General features: G+C 39.9%; 1 pseudogene; it reads left to right on the forward strand.

Moving 5' to 3' along the window:
* Positions 1–117: 117 nt before the first annotated feature.
* Positions 118–14,465, forward strand: part of LOC138420132 (ragulator complex protein LAMTOR3-like) — a 104,263-nt pseudogene continuing 89,915 nt past the window's right edge.

Here is a 14,465-nt window from a genome sequence, read left to right on the forward strand (position 1 = left end):
CGGGACTGTGGGCCAAATATTTCCACTTAACACTTCTTCCAGAATAATTTCATATGAAACTTATCCATGGTGAGAAAAATTAGAGTAATGTTTACCTCACGGAGGGAAGAGGGGGAAATGGAAGGGGCCCAGGGCACCTTCAGGGTAGCTGGGAGCGTTTGCCTCTTGATCCGGGTGGTAGTTAACTGAGGTGGTGTATGCCTCGGTAAAAATTCTCCGAGTCGTACAATTAAGATGTTGTGCACCCAACGCACTTTGTGTATAAATATCTCAATTTTTTTAATGATAAAAGAATTGTGAGAAAAACTTGTCATAATATTACTGTAACCTTAGGCTCCATGGGACACCCACTGTATAAACAATCCACTGGGATTTAACTATAATTGAAAAAGTAGAAACTAGAGGAGGGAAAAAAAAAAGGATTGTGAGAATTTAAAACGAGTGAAGTTCCTGGCACGCTGAATGAAACACAGATTGGTGCTTTCAGTTCAGTTCAGTTGCTCAGTTGTGTCCGACTATTTGCAGCTCCATGAACCACAGCACGCCAGGCCTCCCTGTCCATTACCAACTCCCAGAGTTCACTTAAACTCATGTACATCGAGTTGGTGATACCATCCAGCCATCTCATCCTCTGTCGTCCCCTTCTCTTGCCCCCAATCCCTTCCAGCATAAGGGGCTTTTCCAGTGAGTCAACTCTTCGCATGAGGTGGCCGTTGGTGCTTTAAGGGTGAGCTAAAATGGTTCAGAAGATTTACAGCCTGTTTCAGTGACTGACACTCAGTAGAACAAAAGCCCCTAGGGTGTTTCACCTAATTGAAAACTACATAAGCTTACTGAGCTGCCTACTTTGTGGCCTACCTAAGTTATAAACCCAGGAAACTTTATAGTTCTGTAAATAAAAGTAAATTGCACCAAGTCAAAAATGTTATTATCATAGTTTACAGCCTAGGGTTATATATTGCTGAGAATATACATAGGAATAGACACCAAAAACACATATGCTACTGATAAAGTTGTTATAGCTGTTTATGCATTCCCTCAGACTTTAACTCAAGACAAGATCAAGCTTTAATTTTTTTATTCAAATAGTACCTCTTCGGGCTGTGAGGAAATACTTTTCTTATGGTATATATTAATAACATTTTCTAACTCATATATTGTTCTGTCGGGGTTTCATTAAACAGTTCTTTTGAGGTTCTTCACTCCATCTTTACAACAACTCTATGCAACTATTCATTTATTCATCTGAATTTTGTGGAAGAGAAAATTGGGGCTCAATGAGACAAGTAATTTGCCCAAAATCACATATCTGTTAGGTGGCAGAAGTGGGGTTGAAATCTAGGTCTATTTGATGCAAAATTCCATAATCTTTCTACAGTGCCACATTTGCCTCCTCCCAAACAAAACCAGGTCATTTTGCTTTGTCCTTATTCATCTTTGTATGCCCCACAATGAGTAACACAGAATCTTGCCTATGTCTCTGATGGAACTCATGGGGTTAATAGTGATTATCACCATGCTTTATTTTTATAGATTTCATAACAAAGTGTGAACTACTTAAAAGTAACTTCTTTTGATCAAATGAAAGGGAACACAATTTTGTAGCTGCAGTAAACAACCCATTACAACTATCTAGAATGCATCAAAAATGCGCTTTCATAGTATAGACTGAGCACAGCATAGAAAGAGTTTTAGGCAGCTTTTGTGAAGACAGTCAAATTTCTAGTGAGCACAGTTATTCTCTGCAATTCTTTTGGTGTTCTCTACCTTGACTGCAAAGAAAGGCAAAGCCAGAGAATGCTCAAACTACCAAACAATTGCACTCATCTCACACGCTAGTAAAGTAATGCTCAAAATTCTCCAAGCCAGGCTTCAGCAATACGTGAACCGTGAATTTCCAGATGTTCAAGCTAGTTTTAGAAAAGGCAGAGGAACCAGAGGTCAAATTGCCAACATCCACTGGATCATCGAAAAAGCAAGAGAGTTCCAGAAAAACATCTATTCTGCTGTATTGACTATGCCAAAGCCTTTGACTGTGTGGATCACAATAAACTGGGGAAAATTCTGAAAGAGATGGGAATACCAGACCACCTGACCTGCCTCTTGAGAAATCTGTATGCAGGTCAGGAAGCAACAGTTAGAACTGGACATGGAACAACAGACTGGTTCCAAATAGGAAAAGGAGCACATCAAGGCTGTATATTGTCACCCTGCTTATTTAACTTCTATGCAGAAGAGAGACATCATGAGAAACGCTCGGCTGGAAGAAGCACAAGCTGGAATCAAAATTGCTGGGAGAAATATCAATAACCTCAGATATGCAGATGACTCCACCCTTATGGCAGAAAGTGAGGAGGAACTAAAAAGCCTCTTGATGAAAGTGAAAGAGGAGGGTGAAAAAGTTGGCCTAAAGCTCAACATTCAGAAAACTAAGATCATGGCATCTGTTCCCATCACTTCATGGCAAATAGATGGAAAACAGTGGAAACAGTGTCAGGCTTTATTTTCTTGGGCTCCAGAATCCCTGCACATGGTGATTGCAGCCATGAAGTTAAAAGATGTTTATTCCTTAGAAGGAAAGTTATAACCAACCTAGACAGCATATTCAAAAGCAGAGACATTACTTTGCCAACAAAGGTCTGTCTAGTCAAGGCTATGTTTTTTCCAGCGGTCGTGTATGGATGTGAGATTTGGACTGTGAAGAAAGCTGAGTGTCGAAGAATTGATGCTTTTGAACTGTGGTGTTGGAGAAGACTCGAGAGTGCCTTGGACTGCAAGGAGATCCAACCAGTCCATTCTAAAGAAGATCAGTCCTGGGTGTTCATTGGAGGGACCGATGCTAAAGCTGAAACTCCAATACTTTGGCCACCTCAAGCGAAGAATTGACTCATTGGAAAAGACCCTGATGCTGGGAGAGATTGGGGACAGGAGGAGAAGGGGACGACCAAGGATGAGATGGCTGGATGGCATCACCGACTCGATGGACATGAGTTTAAGTGAACTCTGGGAGTTGGTGATGGACAGGGAGGCCTGGCATGCTGTGATTCATGGGGTCACAAACAGTCGGACACGACTCAGTGACTGAACTGAACTGAACTGAACTGAAGCTTGGCTGCATACAGTTATGACATCCAGAATTGTTCCACTTTAAACATAAAGTCTGTCTATTAAAAAAACAGACAAATCATGTGATGACAGCATTTAGAGGAACCTATCCCAGAAGCTGTCCTGAAGAGACAGCTCAGAGAACCAGGCAGCCCAGAAACCCAGGCATGAAGATTAATCCTGCTGGAGAAAGGGGTTCATTATTGTGGATGACCTGAAACGCTTCCTATATAATTATCAAGTGTTGAAGGGCTCCATGCTGCTGTTGTGTCAGAGATGGAGAGCTTATCATTAAAGTGACCAGTGATAACGCTCCAGAGCATGCTCTGAGACCTGGTTTCTTGTCTACTTTTGCCCTTACAAGGTCTTCCCTAGTGGCTCAGACGGTAAAGTGTCTGCCTGCAATGCAGGAGACCCGGGTTCGGTCCCTAGGTCGGGAAGATCCCTGGAGAAGGAAATGGCAACCCTCTCCAGTATCCTTGCCTGGAGAATCCCATGGACAGAGGAGCCTGGTAGGCTACAGTCCACAGTCCACAAGGTCGCGAAGAGTCAGACCTGACTAAGCAACTTCACTCTTCACTTTCCTTGCTCTTAAAAAGACCAAGGGGGAAAACTCGGACTTTCAAAAAAGAAACGTGTATCATCTGTTACTATAACACATACCAGGTGGTTGAATTCAATCCTTTACCTTACGTGGTGAGTTTCATAGCCAGCAGCAATGCTAATACAGTACTAACTGTCAGCCTAGAAAAGGATATTGCGCCATCATTTGAAGAATTGAGACAAATTGTGGATTTCTTAATCTGGCAGTTTCTTACCTTCATCGTATCAGACACACTATCAATCCATCAGTCTTTAGGCCACAACAAGGAAGGGCCCCTTTTCCACCTTACACTGGTGAAAGAGCCTATAGATAGAATTTATGAACAGGTTGATTGTTATCTTTTCTTGTGTAGAGCTTTTTCTTATTTAGTGAGATCACAGAAGGTTCAATCTATCACAGCTCCTATGCAGTTAGTCCAGTCACCAAATATGTATGAGATCCTATTCAGTGGCTCAGAATCAAAATGATACTTTGATCCACTTGAGCAATGAACTGCACAATATGTACAATATTGTACAATATGCCATGCCTACAGAATGAAGCAGACTCTTTTTATTGTGAATAATGAGGGCATATTTTTCTTCATATTACTTTCTTTGCACTGAGTATTAGGAAGAAAAAATGGCTTGTTGTTTTTCAGTCGCTAAGTTGTGTCCAACTCTTTCTGACCCAATGGACTGTAGCATGCCAGGCTTTCCTTTAACCCTCTATTTCCCATGGTTTGCTCAAGTTCATGAGTATTGAGTCAGTGATGCTGCCTAACCATCTCATCCTCTGTCATCCCCTTCTCCTCCTGCCCTCAGTCTTTCCCAGCATCAAGGTCTTTTCCAGTGTGTTGGCTTTTCATATCAGGTGGCCAAAGTACTGGAGCTTCAGCTTTAGCATCAGTCCTTCCAATGAATATTCAGGGTTGATTTCCTTTAGGATTTATTAGTTTTATCTCCTTGAAGTCCAAAGGACTCTCAAGAGTCTTCTCCAGCACCACAATTCAAAAGAATCAATTCTTTGATGCTCAACCTATTTTTGTGGTCTTTTTTTAATGGCTCAGCAAAAACAATAAAACCAGTATAATCACTGGTTTTCCTTTGTACATACTTTTTTTGGGGTGTAAGGAGTCTTACTAACTCATTTGATTCTTCCCAGAGAGTGCTGCTCTTTAATGGAAATGAAAACACCGAATGTTTTTTTTTATTCCACTCTGCTTTCTATAACCAAGCAGTATTTTTTAATGTTTGTGTGTTTTTTATAAAATTTAGTTGTGATTCATTATTGAATTTTGTTTCCACTGTTAGTTTGTAAACATAGTAGTATAGCCCTTTTTTTCATATATGAGTATAAATGAAATAGTATTTTTTAAAAGTACAGTTTGAGCACTGCATAAGTTTTCTCTCCCCCATACTGTTTTCAAACACTTAAAAATTATAATTCATTTAATTCACTCTTTCTACCACATGAATAAATGATTGCTTTTTTGTCTGTTCTGGAGACAACTTTACCTAAGATCAGTTAGTTAGTCAGTTCAGTTATTCAGTCATGTCCGACTCTGCAACCCCATGGACTGCAGCACGCCAGGTTCCCCTGTCCATCACCAACTCCTGGAACCTGCTCAAACTCATGTCCATTGAGTCGGTGATGCCATCCAATATCTCATCCTCTGTCGTCCCCTTCTCCTGCCTTTAATCTTTCCCAGCATTAGAGTCTTTTCCAGTGAGTCAGTTCTTCGAGTCAGGTGGACAAAGTATTGGAGCTTCAGCTTTAGCATCAGTCCTTTCAATGAATATTCAGGACTGATTTCCTTTAGGATTGACTGGTTGGATCTCCTTGTTGTCCAAGGGACTCTCAACAGTCTTCTCCAACACCACAGTTCAAAAGCATCAATTCTTTGGTGCTCAGCTTTCTTTATAGTCCAACTCTCACATCCATACATGACTACTGGAAAAGCCATAGCTTTGACTAGACGGACCTTGTTGGCAAAGTAATGCCTCTGCTTTTTAATGTGCTGTCTAGACTGGTCATAACTTTTTTTGCAAGGAGTAGGTGTTTTTTAATTTCATGGCTGCAGTCACCATCTGCAGTGATTTTGGAGCCCCCCAAAATAAAGTCTGTCACTGTTTCCATTGTTTTCCCATCTATTTGCCATGAAGTGATGGGACCAGATGCCCTGATCTTAGTTTTTTGAATGTTGAGTTTTAAGCCAGCTACTTCACTCTCATTTTTCACTTTCATCAAGAGGCTCTTCAGTTCCTCTTTGCTTTCTGCCATAAGGGTGGTGTCATCTGCATATCTGAGGTTATTGATATTTCTCCTGGTAATCTTGATTCCAGCTTGTGTTTCAACCTGCCTGGCATTTCACATGTACTCTGCATATAAGTTAAATAAGCAAGGTGACATTATACAGCCAAGAAACAAGATGGCAGAGTAGAAGGATGTGTGCTCATCTTCTGTGAGAACTCCAAAAGTGCAACTCACTGCTGAACAACCATTGACAGCAGAATGTTGGATCCAACCAAAAAGAGATACCCACGTCCAGGGGCAAAGGAGAAGCCCCAACAAAACAGTAGGAGGGGTGAAATCGCATTTAGAATCAAACGTCATACCCACTAGCGATGCTCAGATGGCTCAAACAAAACTTTGTGTGCACCAGGACCTAGAGGCCACACAGAGACTGAGCCAGACTTGCCTTTGAGTGTTTGAGTGTCTCCTGTGGAGGCATGGGTCAGCAGTGACCTGCCCCTGGGACAGAGGATCTGGCTGCAGCAGACCTGGGACGCCCAGCATGTGGCATAAGCCCTCTTGGAGGAAGTCACCCTTAGCCCCACCATAGAGCTACCAAGCTACCCACAAACTCCATAAAAATTATACCAAAGAAATTCTCACACTGTTAAGGAACTTCTAGGACCCACAACTGATTTCCCAATCTTGGGATTTGGCAAAGGGACTGAGAACCCCCAGGGAGTTTGACTTTGGAGGCCAGTGAGAGACCTGAGTCAGACTTGCCTGTGCGTGTCCAGAAGTGGGTCAACAGTGTGGCCTCAGGCCAAACAACAGGGAGGGAACACAGCCCTGCCCTTCCAACAGTTGAATTCTCAGGCCTAGCCAAAAAGCCTTAAGAAGAGGCAAAATTTTGCCTCCCCTACAATTTCTTGGTGATAAGGTTGGGATTTTAACAGTTGGGACACTCAGATATCCTGATAAAAAACTGGCGGAAGGTAACAGTTCTTACACATTGGTCCTTTAAATCTCTGCCTGCATGCCCCAACCAAAACAAGAAAAATAAGTCTCTCCTTATCTTTTCCGTTTCTAAATGTAGATTGTCAGGAGAAAAATACATGTGAAAATTAGTTCTTTGAATTGTGACTTTTGTAAATTTGGTTCCCAGTACCTACTGACAATAATCCACAGGCTCCTTATCTTTTTTTTTTTTTTTTCTGTTTCTTTAGTAGTATCTGTCATAAGGAGAAAAATCATAAAATGAGATGCTCCATTCATCTTGTTTCTTGTCATCAGAGCTTGGCTTTGTGACCAGTGAAAATATTCTATCTGGTCTCCACCAGCTGGACTGGACAGTACAAGTGTTGGCTTGAGTTAACCAAACAGGCTAGAAATCAAGACACAAAATGACAAGCAGCATTCTCATTGTCCAACCTTGCCAGCTTTGTCTTAATTAGAGATTGCAACCCTAGGGAGCCTTTGTTTTACCTTCATTGTCTTCCTAGAGCTGCTGCTGCTGCTGCTGCTGCGTCACTTCAGTCGTGTCCGACTCTGTGCGACCCCACAGATGGCAGCCCACCAGGCTCCCCCGTCCCTGGGATTCCCCAGGCAAGAACACTAGAGTGGGTTGCCATGTCCTTCTCCAATGCATGAAAGCTAGGAAGCCCTTATCCTAGTATTGCCCGCTGGAGTCCACTGATTAGCTAGTTAATGCTGGAAGCATTTCAAATCCCTGTAGGAAGCAAGAGACAACAGTTTCACAAACCCTGTTCTTACTACTTGTAACAGTGAAGCTCTTTGCATTCTTAGGCTAAATCTGTGAGTGAACTTTGTGGGTCTTTGGAGGGCTGCATTTTTTCTACTCTCCGGGGATGCCTGTCATATATGTGGTTAAGCCATAAAAGGTTTATTGAATTTTAAGCCATAAAAAGGCTTGTTGGTTTTGAGTCATAATTAAAATAGGTATGTCGTGTCTGACTCTTTTGCAGCCCCATGGACTGTAGCTCACCCGGCTCCTCTGTCCATACTGGAGCAGATGCCATTTCCTCCTCCAGGGGATCTTCCTGACCCAGGGATCAAACCCACGTCTCTTGCATTGGCAGGGAGATTTTTTAACTCTGAGCCACCTGGGAAGCCCTTAAAATAGGTATATTCTTGAATATTTAAACTTTTATATGTCAGTTTTTTTAGCACCCACCCTAAATACATATCCCATTGCTACCTATGGGAAGGTCAAATTGAAAGGAAAAAATAAGACAAAGGTAACTCTTGTTTAAGTCTGTAAATTTTGCTTTTCTGTATTTACACCTAACACATGGCTAAGATTTAAAATGAAAACTGTAACATCTCTTTTCATATCTGTCTCTATATGTCTATGTGTATATGTAATATTTTTCTATCTCTGTATGATATTGCCAAAATTACTTTGTAAAAGAGTTGTATTTAATTGGCTTAAAACATAAATGCTTACATAAATTAAGTATTCATAAAACTCTCAGAAATATAGAAACTAACCCAAATGTTTCTCAGGTACACAACATCTGGGGTGAAAGCTAGCTTAAGTTTGTTGGTTTTAGTAAAAGTGGTTATGTCTCCAAAGTTGTCAGCATTAGATGTAATGAAAACACAGAATGTATTCTATTAATATTTGGGTTTACTAGTCAGAAGAATTTATGTTATCTCAACTAGATGTTTGAGATTGTAAAATTTTAAAATCAGAATGTATAATGAAAATAAATTACTTGATGTATGTCAAACACAACAATATGTTTAAAAAGTTGGAGAAAGTCATGTTTTAACTTTTAGGCTCTTTGCTTCTATGGTTTTTAAAAAATATTTGCCTGATTTATCTACAGGAAAAATAATTTATACTTTTTTTTTATTAACAAACAGTAACACAATGAAATATTATATCTACTTAAAAATAGTTTCCAAAATCTGTTCTGAAGCTCGAGGCTGTAAAGTTATATTACGTTAAATTATGGATATTCAAATCTCTATGCTTGTCCAGAAGCATTACAACTGGACATGGAACCACGGACTGGTTCCAAGTTGGGAAAGGAATACGTCAAGGCTGTGTATTGTCACCCTGCTTATTTAACTTATATGCTGAGTACCTCATGCAGAATGCCAGGCTGGATGAAGCACAAGCTGGAATCAAGATTGCCATATCAATAACCTCAGATATGCAGATGACACCACCATTATGGCAGAAAGCAAAGAGGAACTGAAGAGCCTCTTGATGAAAGTGAAAGAGGAGAGTGAAGAAGCTGGCTTAAAACTCAACATTCAAAAAACTAAGATCATGGCATCCACTCCCATCACCACATGGCAAATAGATGGGGAAGCAATGGGACATGACTGAGCGACTGAACTGAACCAAACTGATGGATATTCATTGAATATCTAGATCATTTCTAAATGAGATAATACACTAAAACATTAATTGCTAACCCTAAGTTTATTTACTTTTGGCTTCTTAATTTTTAGGTAAAGGATTTGAAGGTAAAGAATCTGCCTACAATGCAGGAAACCTGGATTTGATTCCTGAGTCAGGAAGAACTCCAGGAGAAGGGAATGGCAACCCACTCCAGTATTCTTGCCTGGAGAATCCCATGGACAGAGGAGCCTGGCAGCCTACAGTCCATGGGGTCGCAAAGAGTCAAACATGACTGAGCAACTAACATTTCTTAATTTTTGCAGAGAGAAAAAAGATATTTGAGGGTCTGTTACTATACATATTTTTTGCCACATTAAAAAAATTGTGTATATGAAAAAGCATATATCTCTAAAACTTATAGATTTTTATAATTTTGTGCCAGGTATACCTCATTTTATTACACTTCACATTATTGTTCAGGAGACTGCCTGCAATGCAGGAGACCTGAGCTCAATCCCTGGGTCAGGAAGATACCCTGGAGTATGAAATGGCAACCCACTCCAGTATTCTTGCTTGGAAAATTCCATGGACAGGGGAGCCTGGTGGGCTCTAGTCCATGGGATCACAAGGGGTTGGACACAACTGAGTACATACACACCCATAAGATGTTTTTAAATGATTGAAATAATACGTGGATAGAAACGAGTTAAATTTTTTCTCTGTTAACGTGACAAAGTTTATTAGATTATTGGTCTGCTTTTGTAAAATTTTTAAATTTTTTAATACAGTTTTTAAAGGCTGTGCTACGTTTGGTCTGCTTTTAATACAAGATTATAAAAGGATGTTTTCTTTAGTTTTGTTTAATCTGTCAAGGAAATAAATATTTTGTGTTTGATCAAAATAATTTCCTATTTCTCACACTGTATTTATTAGGTCTTTGCTTACTTACAAAAACAGTCTTCAGTATTAAAATAGCTGATGGGTTATTTTTTTTTAAACACCTATGTATTTTTTTGCATTTCCCTTTAAAATCTTTCAATAGTCACCTTAATTAGATATCTTGTTTTTCAGTTGCCTGTGATACTACTTAAGTGTTTTAAACCTTTTGACAATTTTGATAAATTTCCCCCAGTCAAATTCAGATGAAGACTTTTTGACCTTGAACTAACTTGGATTTTCCATATGGCCCCCAGAAGATCTCAAAAGACTTGTTTGAGATCTCTCCTTAAAAAGAGAGAGAGAGATTAATTAGCTTATTTAATGTGTTAAATTACATAGAAAGCATTGTTAAAAATGCTAAACAACTTTGATTTGTTTATATTTGTATGGCCATATGTTGCTAAATTTCAAGAATTTTCCAGAATTTCTAGAAATTTGTCAGTGTCCTTATTATCTGTACAAGTAGTCATAAACCCAAATATTATTTTAAAGCATTCCATGTCACAGAAATAACCAAATGTCCCTGATAATTTTATCATTTTTTAAATAGTGAACTCTTACCAGATCTTTAACCATGGTTATTTTTAAATCTTTCTTCATTCACAGTTATTGATGAGTCTGACTCTTTGTGACCCCATGGACTGCAGCACACCAGGCCTCCCTGTCCATCACCAAGTCCCAGAGTCTACTCAAACCCATGTCCATTGAGTTGGTTATGCCATCCAACCATCTCATCCCCAGTCGTCCCCTTCTCCTGCCTTCAATCTTCCCCAGCATCAGAGTCTTTTCCAGTGAGTCAGTTCTTTGCACAAGGTGGTCAAGGTATTGGAGTTTCAGCTTCAGCATCAGTCTTTCAGTGAATATTCAGGACTAATTTCCTTTAGGATTGACTGGTTGGATCTCCTTGCTGTCCAAGGGACTCTCAAGAGTCTTCTCCAACACCACAGTTCAAAAGCATCAACTCTTCGGCACTCAACTTTCTTTATAGTCCAACTCTCACATCCATGACTACTGGAAAAACCACAGCTTTGACTAGATGAAACTTTGTTGGCAAAGGAATGTCTCTGCTTTTTAATATACTGTTTAGGTTGGTCATAACTTTTCTTCCAAAGAGTAAGCATCTTTTAATTTCATGGCTGCAGTCACTATCTGCAGTGATTTTCGAGGCCCCCCCCCAAAATAAAGCCTGTCACTGTTTCCACTGTTTCCCCATCTATTTCTCATGAAGTGATGGGACCAGATGCCATGATCTTCGTTTTCTGAATGCAGAGTTTTAACCCAACTTTTTCACTTTCCTCTTTCATTTTCATCAAGAGGCTCTTCAGTTCCTCTTCACTTTCTGCCATAAGGGTGGTGTCATCTGCATATCTGAGGTTATTGATATTTCTCCCGGCAATCTTGATTCCAACTTGTGCTTCATCCAATGCAGCGTTTATCATAATGTACTCTGCATAGGAGAAGGCGATGGCACCCCGCTCCAGTACTCTTGCCTGGAAAATCCTATGGACGGCGGAGCCTGGTGGGCTGCAGTCCATGGGGTCGCTAAGAGTCAGACACGACTGAGCGACTTCACTTTCACTTTTCACTTTCACGCATTGGAGAAGGAAATGGCGACCCACTCCAGTGTTCATGCCTAGAGAATCCCGGGGATGGGGGAGCCTGGTTGGCTGCCGTCCATGGGGTCGCACAGAGTCGGACACGACTGAAGTGACTTAGCAGCAGCAACTCTGCACATAAGTTAAATAAACAGAGTGACAATATACAGCCTTGACGTACTCCTTTCCATATTTGGAACCAGTATGTTGTTCCATGTCCATGTTGCTTCTTGACCTGCATACAGATTTCCCAAGAGGCAGGTCAAGTGGTCTGGTATTCCCATCTCTTTAAGAATTTTTCACAGTTTGCGGTGATCCACACAGTTAAAGGCTTTGGAATAGTCAATAAAGCAGAAATAGATGTTTTAATTCTCTTGCTTTCTCGATGATCCAACAGATGTTGGCAATTTGATCTCTGGTTCCTCTGCCTTTTCTAAATCCAGCTTGAAAGTATATTGGGTACCTCAAGAAGAGCAGAATTCACCTAAATCTATGGATACTATGGCACATGGGTACATAGGCAAAGTCTGATGGTGAATTCTTGATTGGCTTCTTATCCTTGAAAGACTTTCAAAGTTTCAGCCTAAGATTCCTTATTAAAAGTTCTATCAAAGCAGACTTAAAATAAACCTATATGATAAGTCATTCTTGCTGAACTTATGTAAATAATCAGGCTAAGTTTAACAAGACTAAACTTATTTTACAAAAAGAAAATAGTCTTACTGTAATTATGTTTAATAAAAATGGGGTTGACTCTAGAGAGAAAACATATTTCAGTGAAAAACTATAACACATTCTTATAACTATTAGATTCTAATTGTGTTCACTGTCTTTGAGGTTTTGTTACCTACTCATAAACTGCTCTGGATTTTGAATTCTAGTTTCCTCCAGTATATGGCTACCACTCTCCAAAATGATCACTTCTAATTTTTCTCCCACTCTTCTGACTTGAAATCACTAAGAATTAAAAATGCCCTTTTCCCCAAGTCCTAAAATCTAAAACTAGATGACAATATAAGCTTCAGAAAAATCACCACAACAAATCATACATCAAAAGAGAACCTTCATGCCTGCTGTCTTTTGTGGGCCACTCAGAAAATTCACCAGAACACCCAGCGCCATAACCAGAGACTTTCAAACTTCAAACCAGGACATTCATCAAAGTATAAAAAACTGCCCTCCTCATTCTACCATCTAAAGATGCTTCGAAGCTTAAGTCTAGAAATCTTCTCACCTGGCTGTCCTCTGTACTCAGAAACTAGGTTTCCAACTGTTAATATTTATTTTCTTTTGTTTCCATTAAAAAAAAAACTCATTGAATGCCTGATTGTTCACATCAAATAGAGAGCTAATTTAGATGAATTACTACTCTCACCTGTACCACTGCCTGCTGAACTGAGACACTATTGTTCAAATGAACTGACCTATTCTCAAGACTAAGAGACTTACTCAATGAGAAATGGAATAATCTGCCAACTCAGATTCTGGATTATGAATTTTTAGGGGGAAGTTTCAAAGTAGAGGAATAAAAAGTGGCAGACTATGCCACTCCAAAATATGCTACTTTGACATAAGGATTATTTTGAACTAAAGGCACTTGAACGAATGCTGCTACAGCTACTGGGTCACTTCAGTCATGTCTGACTCTTTGCCACCCCATGGACTGTAGCCTGCCAGGTTCCTCTGTCCATGGGATTCTGCAGGCAAGAATACTGGAGTGGGTTGCCAAGCTCTCCTCCAGAGGATCTTCGCAACCCAGGGATCAAATCCACATCTCTTACGTCTCCAGCATTGGAAGGCAGGTTCTTTACCACTAGTGCACCTGCTATTTGAAACAATAACAGATGCCAAAAAGACTTCTAATCTCCCCATTTCTTCCTAAAAACAGGAGGTGAAATCTCCTGTGTGAAGGATACTCTCCCTATGCCAGGAGAAAGAAACATTCTTCAATAGGGAATTAAAAGTGAGAGAATCCTGTATAAGCAGACCTGTTAAAATAATTCTTGTCTTTCTTTAACCTTCCCACGTAATTTAGTTACTTTTCCACAACTTCTTCTTTGTTTCATGTAATATAAAAGCCTGTAGGTTTTGCCAGTTTTGGGGGGTGGGGAGAGGTCTTCGTTTTCTTATCAAGCCCCTGTGTCATGTAAAACACAAATGTGTATACATTTGTCTTATCTTATGTCAGTTTAATTCTCAGGCCCTGTTGAAAACCTCTAAGAAGACAGAGGTAAAATTTTGCCTACCTTTTCGAGCATCTCCTCTAGACCCTGTTTATTGATAACAGTGTTCTTTTGTTAGCTGGCTCACAGGTATTAGAAGAACAGTAAATGTAACATTTCTTTAAATACCACCTGTTGTCTTTTTTCCAAGTGTCATTGTGAACAGAAGTAACTGTCTTGCTGGCCAGTTTCTTCCCACAACTGATTTGATAGTCATTTGCCCATTTTTTGTGTATAAGCATTGGCATTTATTTGGAATTTACTTTGGGGGTGGTAGTAAATCAATAGAACCCTGAGACCTGGAGGTTATTTTCTTTTTCTTGTCTTTTCTTTTTTTAGCAATTTACTCCCTTTGTGCACCAATCAGAATAGAGCTGCCGCCAATGCCCAGAAGTGAGAATCACTAGTTC

Source organism: Ovis canadensis, chromosome 15 (genome assembly GCF_042477335.2).
Source record: "Ovis canadensis isolate MfBH-ARS-UI-01 breed Bighorn chromosome 15, ARS-UI_OviCan_v2, whole genome shotgun sequence".
In the NCBI taxonomy this organism is placed as follows: Eukaryota; Metazoa; Chordata; class Mammalia; order Artiodactyla; family Bovidae; genus Ovis; species Ovis canadensis.